The sequence below is a fragment of the Coregonus lavaretus genome (assembly GCF_964263955.1).
Source record: "Coregonus lavaretus genome assembly, chromosome: 16".
In the NCBI taxonomy this organism is placed as follows: domain Eukaryota; kingdom Metazoa; phylum Chordata; class Actinopteri; order Salmoniformes; family Salmonidae; genus Coregonus; species Coregonus lavaretus.
In genome coordinates this window covers 45643135-45654310 of record NC_140003.1, presented here as the reverse complement: position 1 = coordinate 45654310, position 11176 = coordinate 45643135, and the positions used below count along the sequence as shown (strand labels likewise).

Sequence of the window (11176 nt, the reverse complement as noted above, 5' to 3'; positions counted from 1 at the left end):
CTGTTCCTCCCTTCCTTGTCTTATTATGTTGTCTGTTTACGTAATTATTGTCTCTTTGTGTTGGGTTTCTGCTCTCCTGGCTGCTGTGGCGGCTGCTGTGGGTGATGGTAGTATAGGGCCCGTTGTGTAGTCTGGGGTGAGTCACGAGTCGTGAGGTTAGGCTAACAAGCTGAAATGCCAGAGAGTGGCTCTGAGCCAGCAGGATAAATGTAGAGAGCGAGGCTCCAGGAGAAGAGAAGAGAGGAGATGTGCTGGAGATGTCACAGAGCTCCCAAAGCTGAAGCCACCTACCTGGCCTAGATGTGGTTCCTATTACCTCCTGTAATGACAGAGCAGCTGGGATTCAAATTTACACCAAACCTACACACCAAGTTTGAAAACTAATCTACTCGCCGTGTTATTTCACGAGGAGTTGAGAGAATGTGAGATTGTGAGAGTTTGGAAAGGTGAGAGAGCAGCAGCACAGTAAGAAAATACATTAAGTTAATTACCAACATCTGGTATCGATACCTTTAAGAACACTCTGTTTGAAGGTGGTGCTGGTTGGTTTTGAACTGAGTGTTGACTGGACTACCTGCTGTGGGGAAAGTATAAATACTAACAACAGATGATACCGTACCTGCATCATCAATGACACCATTTAATTTAGTTGTAAGGATTTGTGGTGGTGAGTCATGTTAGTAGGTGTAGTAGTAGTCTTATTTGTTTTGCATGGTAGTCTTACCTTGACCTTATCTTCAGAAACAACTGTCATCAATGTACCTGCTCATCTCTTCTCATCTCTGCTCATGTCTGTTCATCTCTGCTCATCTCTGCTCATCTCTGTTAATCTCTGATCATCTCTGCTCATCTCTGTTCATCTCTGCTCATCTCTGCTCATCTCTGCTCATCTCAGTTCATCTCTGCTCATCTCTGTTCATGTCTGCTCATCTCTGCTCATCTCTGCTCACCTCTGCTCATCTCTGTTCATGTCTGTTCATCTCTGCTCATCTCTGCTCATCTCTGTTCATCTCTGATCATCTCTGCTCATCTCTGTTCATGTCTGCTCATCTCTGCTCATCTCTGTTCATCTCTTCTCTGTTCATCTCTGCTCATCTCTGCTCATGTCTGTTCATCTCTGCTCATCTCTGTTCATCTCAACTCATCTCTGCAGTTCTTTGCTCTTCTCTTCACATATCTGCTCATCTCTGCTCATCTCTGCCCATCTCTGCTCATCTCTACTCATCTCTGTCTCAACTCTGCTCATCTCTGCTCATCTCTGTTCTTCTCTGCTAATCGCTGTTCATCTCTGCTAATTTCTGCTAATCTATGTTCATCTATGCTCATCTCTGTTCATCTGTGGTGATCTCTGGTGATCTCTGCTAATCTCTGTTAATCTCTATTCATATCTGCTCATCTCTGTTAATCTCTTCTCATCTCTGCTCATCTCTGCTCATCTCTGCTCATCTCTGCTAATCTCTGTTCATCTATGCTCATCTCTGCTCATCTCTGCTCATCTCTGTTCATCTCTGCTCATCTCTGTTCATCCCTGTTCATCTCTACTCATCTCTGTCTCAACTCTGCTCATCTCTGCTCATCTCTGGCTCATCTCTGCTAATTTCTCATCATCTCTGTCGCATCTCTGCTCATCTCTGCTCATCTCTGTTAATCTCTGCTTGTGTCTGCTAATCTCTGCTAATCTCTCCTCATCTCTGTCTCATCTCTGCTCATCTCTGCTCATCTCTGTCTCATCTCTACTCATCTCTGCTCATCTCTGCTCATCTCTGCTCATCTCTGCTCATGTAGCTGGCGTCGGGTAAGTTTGGCTTTATACATAGCTTGGGCTTTGTCGAGTAAGGCTTAAACTATGTATTTAGATTGTAGTTAGGTATTATAGGTAGGCATCGTGGGCTGTATATTATTAGGTATTATAGGTAGGCATCGTGGGCTGTTGTGGGTAGTTGTTGTATGTAGTTATTGTAGGTTACTTTTGTATTCGGCGGTGCCGGGTGTAGCACGAAGCTAGCTAGCTAACTCACCTCCTGGACTAGCTGTCGAGTAGCTATTAGCAACGGTAGCAACTAAATACAATATCCTTTTAGCCAGCTACATTCGTTCGCAGCGACGCCGTTTTTCAAACAAAGTCAACACAGCAGCCATTCCTAGCTAGCCAACACTACCAGCTAGCTGTACTGTAGTAGCTAAATACAATATCTTTGTGCTAGCTAGCCAACGTTTAATTATTGCTGCGTTATGAAAGAACTAGACACGGACACGAATTATCTGTTTAGTGTGTTAACACACTATTGGTAGTTTGTTGTAACCAAGTATTGGTGCTAAACTGTGTGTTATTGGATGCTAGCATGCTAGTTAGCTATGGCGTCATAGTTAGCTAGCTGAATAAAGTAAGTTGAGTCTATTCCTTGAAACATTGAACCGCTGTAGTTTACAACAATTCTAATTTCTAAAGTGGAAGTTGGGAGAGTTTTATTCGGGTGGTTCAGTGAAACAATTATAGTTTCTGAGGTGGAAGTTGGGAGAGTTATATATTTTTTTTTTTGGTGAGGGAGGCCCTGCTCTCTCCTTTCCCAGATGTTTAGTTCATTTCATTCCGATCTCCTCTGCATTATTGTAGCCATCTACTACAGCCTGTCAACTATGCCTCTGCCTATCCCTGTTCTCTCCTCTCCGCACAGGCTACACAAATGCCTCACACCGCGTGGCTGCTGCCTCTCTAACCTGGTGGTCCCTGCACGCACCACACACCTGGAGTTCAAGGTCTCAGGCAGCCTCTGGAACTGCCGTTCTGCTGCCAACAAGGCTGACTTCATCCCAGCCTATGCTACCCTCCAGTCCCTCGACTTCCTGGCGCTGACGGAAACATGGATTACCACTGAAAACACTGCTACTCCTACTGCTCTCTCCTCGTCTGACCATGTGTTCTTGCATACCCCGAGAGCATCTGGTCAGAGGGGTGGTGGCACAGGAATCATCATCTCTCCCAAGTGGTCATTCTCAATTTTTCCCCTAACCCATCTGTCTATCTCCTCATTTGAATTCCACGCTGTCACAGTCACTAGCCCATTTAAGCTTAATATCCTTGTCATCTATCGCCCTCCAGGTTCCCTTGGAGAGTTCATCAATGAGCTTGACGCCTTGATAAGTTCCTTTCCTGAGGATGGCTCACCCTTCACAGTTTTGGGGGATTTCAACCTCCCTACGTCTACATTTGACTAATTTCTCTCTGCCTCCTTCTTTCCACTCCTCTCCTCTTTTGACCTCACCCTCTCACCGTCCCCCCCTACTCACAAGGCAGGCAATACGCTTGACTTCATCTTTACTAGATGTTGCTCTTCTACTAATCTCACTGCAACTCCCCTCCATGTCTCCGACCACTACTTTGTATCCTTTTCTCTCTCGCTCTCCTCCAACACTACTCACTCTGCCCCTACACAGATGGTAACGCGCCGCCGCAACCTTCGCTCTCTCTCTCCCACTACTCTCTCCTCTTCCATCCTATCATCTCTTCCCTCTGCTCAATCCTTCTCCCTCCAATCTCCTGATTCTGCCTCCTCAACCCTCCTCTCCTCCCTTTCTGCATCCTTTGACTCCCTGTGTCCCCTATCCTCCCGGCCGGCTCGGTCCTCCCCTCCAGCTCCGTGGCTTGATGACTCATTGCGAGCTCACAGAACAGAGCTCTGGGCAGCTGAGCGGAAATGGAAGAAAACTAAACTCCCTGCCGACCTGGCATCTTTTCACTCCCTCCTCTCTACATTTTCTTCATCTGTTTCTGCTGCTAAGGCCACTTTCTACCACTCTAAATTCCAAGCATCTGCCTCTAACCCTAGGAAGCTCTTTGCCACATTCTCCTCACTGCTGAATCCTCCCCCCCCCCCTCCTCCCTCTCTGTGGATGACTTCGTCAACCACTTTGAAAAGAAGGTTGACGACATCCGATCCTCGTTTGTTATGTCTAATGACACTGCTGGTCCTGCTCACGCTGACCTACCCTAGGCTTTGACTTCTTTCTCCCCTCTCTCTCCAGATAAAATATTGCGACTAGTGACTGCAGGCCGCCCAACAACCTGCCCGCTTGACCCCATCCCCTCCTCTCTTCTCCAGACCATCTCCGGTGACCTTCTCCCCTACCTCACCTCGCTGATCAACTCATCCTTGACCGCTGGCTACGTCCCTTCCGTCTTCAAGAGAGCGAGAGTTGCTCCCCTTCTCAAAAAACCAACACTCGATCCCACTGATGTCAACAACTACAGACCAGTATCCCTTCTTTCTTTTCTTTCCAAAACTATTGAGCGTGCCGTCTTTAGCCAACTCTCTTGCTATCTCTCTCAGAATGACCTTCTTGATCCAAACCAGTCAGGTTTCAGGACTGGTCATTCAACTGAGACTGCTCTTCTCTGTGTCACGGAGGCTCTCCGCACTGCTAAAGCTAGCTCTCTCTCCTCTGCTCTTGTCCTTCTAGACCTGTCTGCTGCCTTTGATACTGTGAACCATCAGATCCTCCTCTCCACCCTCTCCGAGCTGGGCATCTCCGGCGCGGCTCACTCCTGGATTGCGTCCTACCTGACCGGTCGCTCCTACCAAGTGGCGTGGCGAGAAGCTGTCTCCGCACCACGTGCTCTCACCACTGGTGTCCCCCAGGGCTCAGTTCTAGGCCCTCTCCTTTTCTCCCTATACACCAAGTCACTTGGCTCTGTCATATCCTCACATGGCCTCTCCTATCATTGCTACGCTGACGATACACAACTAATCTTCTCCTTTCCCCCTTCTGATAACCAGGTGGCGAATCGCATCTCTGCATGTCTGGCAGACATATCAGTATGGATGACGGATCACCACCTCAAGCTGAACCCTGGCAAGACGGAGTAGCTCTTCCTCCCGGGGAAGGACTGCCCGTTCCATGATCTCGCCATCACGGTTGACAACTCCTTTGTGTCCTCCTCCCAGAGTGCGAAGAGCCTTGGCGTGACCCTGGACAACACCCTGTCGTTCTCCGCTAACATCAAGGCGGTGACCCGATCCTGCAGGTTCATGCTCTACAACATTCGGAGAGTACGACCCTGCCTTACACAGGAAGCGGCACAGGTCCTAATCCAGGCACTTGTCATCTCCCGTCTGGATTACTGCAACTCGCTGTTGGCTGGGCTCCCTGCCTGTGCCATTAAACCCCTACAACTCATCCAGAATGCCGCAGCCCGTCTGGTGTTCAACCTTCCCAAGTTCTCTCACGTCACCCCCCTCCTCCGCACACTCCACTGGCTTCCAGTTGAAGCTCGCATCCGTTACAAGACCATGGTGCTTGCCTATGGAGCAGTGAGGGGAACGGCACCTCCGTACCTTCAAGCTCTGATCAGTCCCTACACCCAAACAAGGGCATTGCGTTCATCCACCTCTGGCCTGCTGGCTCCCCTTCCTCTGCGGAAGCATAGTTCCCGCTCAGCCCAGTCAAAACTGTTCGCTGCTCTGTCACCCCAATGGTGGAACATGCTCCCTCACGACGCCAGGACAGCGGAGTCACTCACCACCTTCCGGAGACATTTGAAACCCCAGCTCTTTAAGGAATACCTGGGATAGGATAAAGTAATCCGTCTACCCCCCCCATCTCTGATAATCTCTGCTTGAGTCTGCTCATCTATGCTCATCTCTGCTCATCTCTGATCATCTCTGCTCATCTCTGCTCATCTCTGTTAATCTCTGCTCATCTCTGTTCATCTCTGTTCATCTCTGCTCATCTCTATTAATCTCTGCTCATATATGTTCATCTCTGCTCATCTTTTGTCATCTCTGCTCATCTCTGTTCATCTCTGTTCATCTCTGTTCATCTCTGATCATCTCTGTTCATCTCTGCTCATCTCTGTTCATCTCTGCTCATCTCTGTTCATCTCTGCTCATCTCTGCTCTTCTCTGCTCATCTCTGCTCATCTCTGCTCAGCTCTGTTCATCTCTGCTCATCTCTGCTCTTCTTTGCTCTTCTCTTCTCATCTCGGCTCATCTCTGCTCACCTCTGCTCTTCTCTGCTCATCTCTTTTCATCTCTGCTCATCTCTGTTCATCTATGTTCCTCTCTGCCCATCTCTGCTCATCTCTACTCATCTCTGTCTCAACTCTGCTCATCTCTGCTCATCTCTGCTAATTTCTCATCATCTCTGTCTCATCTCTGCTCATCTCTGCTCATCTCTGCAGATCTCTGTTAATCTCTGCTTGTGTCTGCTAATCTCTGGTAATCTCTCCTCATCTCTGTCTCATCTCTACTCATCTCTGCTCATCTCTGCTCATCTCTGTTAATCTCTGCTTGAGTCTGCTCATCTATGCTCATCTCTGCTCATCTATGCTCTCTATGTTCATCTCTGCTCATCTCTGTTCATCACTGCTCATCTCTGTTCATCCCTGTTCATCTCTGCTAATTTCTGTCTCATCTCTGTACATCTCTGCTCATCTCTGTTCATCTCTGTTCATCTCTGCTAATTTATGCTAATCTCTGTTCATCTATGCTCATCTCTTTTCATCTATGCTCATCTCTGTTAATCTCTGGTGATCTCTGCTCATCTCTGGTAATCTCTGCTCATCTCTGATCATCTCTGCTCATCTCTGCTCATCTCTGTTCATCTCTGCTCATCTCTGATCATCTCTGCTCATCTCTGCTCATCTCTGTTCATCTCTGCTCATCTCTGTTCATCTCTGTTCATCCCTGTTCATCTCTGCTAATTTCTGTCTCATCTCTGTACATCTCTGCTCATCTCTGTTCATCTCTGTTCATCTCTGCTAATTTATGCTAATCTCTGTTCATCTATGCTCATCTCTTTTCATCTATGCTCATCTCTGTTAATCTCTGTTGATCTCTGCTCATCTCTGGTCATCTCTGCTCATCTCTGATCATCTCTGCTCATCTCTGCTCATCTCTGTTCATCTCTGCTCATCTCTGATCATCTCTGCTCATCTCTGCTCATCTCTGATCATCTCTGCTCATCTCTGCTCATCTCTGTTCATCTCTGTTCATCTATGCTCATCTCTTTTCATCTATGCTCATCTCTGCTCATCTCTGCTCATCTCTGTTCAGCTCTGTTCATCTCTGCTCATCTCTGCTCTTCTTTGCTCTTCTCTTCTCATCTCGGCTCATCTCTGCTCATCTCTGCTCTTCTCTGCTCATCTCTGCTCATCTATTTTCATCTCTGCTTATCTATTTTCATCTCTGCTTATCTCTGCTCATCTCTGCTCATCTCTGTTAATCTCTGCTCATCTCTGTTCATTTCTGTTCATCTCTGCCCATCTCTGCTCATCTCTACTCATCTCTGGCTCATCTCTACTAATATCTCCTCATCTCTGTCTCATCTCTGCTCATCTCTGCTCATCTCTGTCTCATCCCTACTCATCTAGTAATCCGTCTACCCCCCCCCCCCAAAAAAAAATAATATAATAATAATTGTAAAGTGGTTATCCCACTGGCTATAGGGTGAATGCACCAATTTGTAAGTCGCTCTGGATAAGAGCGTCTGCTAAATGGCGTAAATGTAATGTAAATGTTAATCTCTGCTTGAGTCTGCTCATCTATGCTCATCTCTGCTCAAATATGCTCTTCTCTGTTCATCTCTGCTCATCTCTGTTCATCACTGCTCATCTCTGCTCATCTCTGTTCATCTCTGCTCATCTCTGTTCATCTCTGCTCATCTCTGCTCTTCTCTGCTCATCTCTGCTCATCTCTGTTCAGCTCTGTTCATCTCTGCTCATCTCTGCTCTTCTTTGCTCTTCTCTTCTCATCTCGGCTCTTCTCTGCTCATCTCTGCTCATCTATTTTCATCTCTGCTTATCTATGTTCATCTCTGCTTATCTCTGCTCATCTCTGCTCATCTCTGTTAATCTCTGCTCATCTCTGTTCATTTCTGTTCATCTCTGCCCATCTCTGCTCATCTCTACTCATCTCTGGCTCATCTCTACTAATATCTCCTCATCTCTGTCTCATCTCTGCTCATCTCTGCTCATCTCTGTCTCATCCCTACTCATCTCTGCTCATCTCTGCTCAGCTCTGTTAATCTCTGCTCATGTCTGCTAATTTCTGATCATCTCTGTTCGTCTCTGCTCATCTCTGTTCATCTCTACTCATCTCTGTCTCAACTCTGCTCATCTCTGTCTCATCTCTGTTCATCTCTGTCTCATCTCTGCTCATCTCTGTCTCAATTCCCCCATTGTGTTTGTTTTCTCCCTCCTGATAAGTGTGTTCTGTTGGATCTCTTCCAGTTCCCTTCCCAAGCACCCTTCACTATGTACCTCGTTCCATACATGAGGGCCAACCACTGCAGTCCAGTTTTTTACTGACTGGGCAATGGTAAGAGGAGGCACCAGGGCCCAGGGAAACCTGTCCCTCTCACATCCCCACCGCTGGGCCGAGGGGAAGTGTTGGGGGGTAGGTAGGGGGAGAATTGTTTGGGCAGGAGGGTTGGTTGGGTTTGGTTGTAGGGTGTTGCATGCTAGCATATGGAGTGTGTTCCTAGGCTTGTCTGTCCTGACTTTGACATTGTGATCCATGCATCTGCGAGCAGAAAACTGTAACTTATAGGCATTGTTGCATTGTCTCCGCCCCAGCTGTAGGGGGCGATGTGTGTTTTGTGCTGGGTCTGGTCTTATGGCGTTGCATCTATCATCAGCCGTGCTACTGAGGCAGGCAGGGGAGGAAAGAGGGAGGAGTCAGTCAAGGTCGGACGCTCCTCCATAACTCTTCAGCACCTCTGCGATCCATCCATGTTGTTGTTGTTGTTGTTGTTGTTGTTGTCGTTGTTGTTGTCATGTTCTTCTTAGGAAGGCCATACACCTCAGATGATGGTGTTGGCTGTTCCTGCATCGCTGAATCTCATTCGTCTGTAACACTGACTTTGTCTGTTTGGTGTTTTTCACCCACAAAGCCATCTGTAAACAAGATGACAACGTCTAATACTCACCGTCCACTCTGTGATGTGTCTAACTGCATGGACTCCATGACGCTGCAGTAACTAAGGCTTCAGCTGGCTGTGAGAATATATTAGGTGGAACAACACTATCACTCGCTTTACTCCCTTTATATTTACCATAACATGGAATTTAGAAGCAATCAGGGCATTTAAGCAAGCCAATATACATTTCAATGTTTCATTAACTGAGAAATAAAAACGGACATTTCATTGGGCAACAGGTTAATGTGTAACATAATTATGTCTCCAAATATGTAAATACTGCCATTTGTTACACGTCATTGTTAGCACAGTGCCACTTTTTGAGCTGTTTAATGGCTTGGATAATTCCACCTGTAAATAACAGTGCTATGGGAGAGAGAGCTGTCATTCCATCATTGTATTCCTCTGTTGCTACACAGTTATGCAGCTACGCATCATGGCTGCAACATCTGCTCGCTGTTAGTGCTTACACACACACACATACACACACACACACACACACACACACACACACATACACACACACACACACACAGTTTTGTATTGCTATACTTGTGAGGAGCATAGAACTGATTCCCATCCAAAATCCTATTTTCCCTAACCCCTAACACTTAATCTAACACTAACCCTAACCTTAACCCTTAACCTATCCATAACCCTAACCTTAACTTTAAGCTTAACCTTAACCCTTAACCCTAAAACTATACCTAACCCTAACCTTAATTCTAACCCTAACACTAAATGTAACCCTAAACGTAACCTGATTTCTATTTCTGTTTTCCCGATAGGGCAATTTACAATTAAACAACGCCAATTTTTATTTTCTACTTCAGCAATACAACTTTGCCCCTATTTAAAGACAATGAAAGATGAAGGAATTCAATTTGAGACTTTTGGCCCCCTGAAATACAGCATAATCTGTAAAACAGTGTTATTTTGTGGCCCATAAGCATCTGTTACATTTCAAAGATAAAATGTTCTGGATTCCACTTGTAGATGATGCCATGAGAAAACTGCACTTTCCAATATCTGCTAGCTTACCCCAACACACATGGTGCCATGAAACCGCTGATCTGCTAGCTTACCCCAACACACATGGTGCCATGAAACCGCTGATCTGCTAGCTTACCCCAACACACATGGTGCCATGAAACCGCTGATCTGCTAGCTTACCCCAACACACATGGTGCCATGAAACCGCTGATCTGCTAGCTTACCCCAACACACATGGTGCCATGAAACCGCTGATCTGCTAGCTTGCCCCAACACACATGGTGCCATGAAACCGCTGATCTGCTAGCTTACCCCAACACACATGGTGCCATGAAACCGCTGATCTGCTAGCTTACCCCAACACACATGGTGCCATGAAACCGCTGATCTGCTAGCTTGCCCCAACACACATGGTGTAATGAAACCGCTGATCTGCTAGCTTACACCAACATTACTTTACAGAGATTGGTTTGAGAATAATGAGTGGTTTCCTGATGTTGTCATCCTTACAACATCCAGTATCATTATCCAACCAACCTAATCCAGTGTCCTCATAGTATGTCCTTTGAATCGAAAAATGAATGGCCATCTCTCTCAACATGTACCTTTGCAGTTCTGTATCTACTGCAAAATGCTTGCAAAATGTTGAACTGTTTGGTTTCTTTCCAATCTGTTTGATTGTGTTTATTTGTGTTGCTCATGGTGAGTTCCCCGTTTATTTATGCTTCTTGTTTATGCCAACCCTCCAGGCCTTATAGCGAACCCTGACATTTTACATTTTAGTAATTTAGCAGACGCTCTTATCCAGAGTGACTTGCAGTTAGTGAATTCATCTTAAAGTAGCTAGGTGGGACAACCACATATCACAGTCATAGTAAGTACATTTGTCCTCAGTAAAGTAGCTATCAGCAAAGTCAGTGGGGCGGGGAGTCAAGTGTGAGTGTTAGCATAGAGAAATAAATTAAACAAACAAATAGCAAATACATATACCAAACTCATTTGCTTTTGAGTGGCGCGACAATGGGAAGGAGACTTGCCCCAAAACCGGTGTCTCTACTCACTAACTGGGAGCACTGGCCTTGGAATACCATGTAGCATGCTGGGAATGGCCTCTGCATCTGCCTGCCATGTGCAACGACTGCAGACTTTTGCACGTTTCGGATTATATTGATTAGAATTGTCCCTGTTTTTTCTGGTTTGTTTGATCTTTTCTTTCTGTATCGTTCTGCTGTTACTTTTCCTTCCATTTTGGTTTTGGTTTTGGTTT

At 46.2% G+C, this 11176-nt stretch overlaps 1 pseudogene across 1 annotated transcript in view; it reads left to right on the top strand.

Annotated features, from left to right (window-relative positions):
• Nucleotides 1-11176, top strand: part of LOC311143864 (syntaxin-binding protein 5-like) — a 293895-nt pseudogene that overhangs the window by 244652 nt on the left and 38067 nt on the right. Inside the window, exon 20 of the transcript in view lies at nt 8228-8315. The product of the transcript in view is annotated as a syntaxin-binding protein 5-like (transcript). The remainder of the gene's footprint in view (nt 1-8227; nt 8316-11176) is intronic.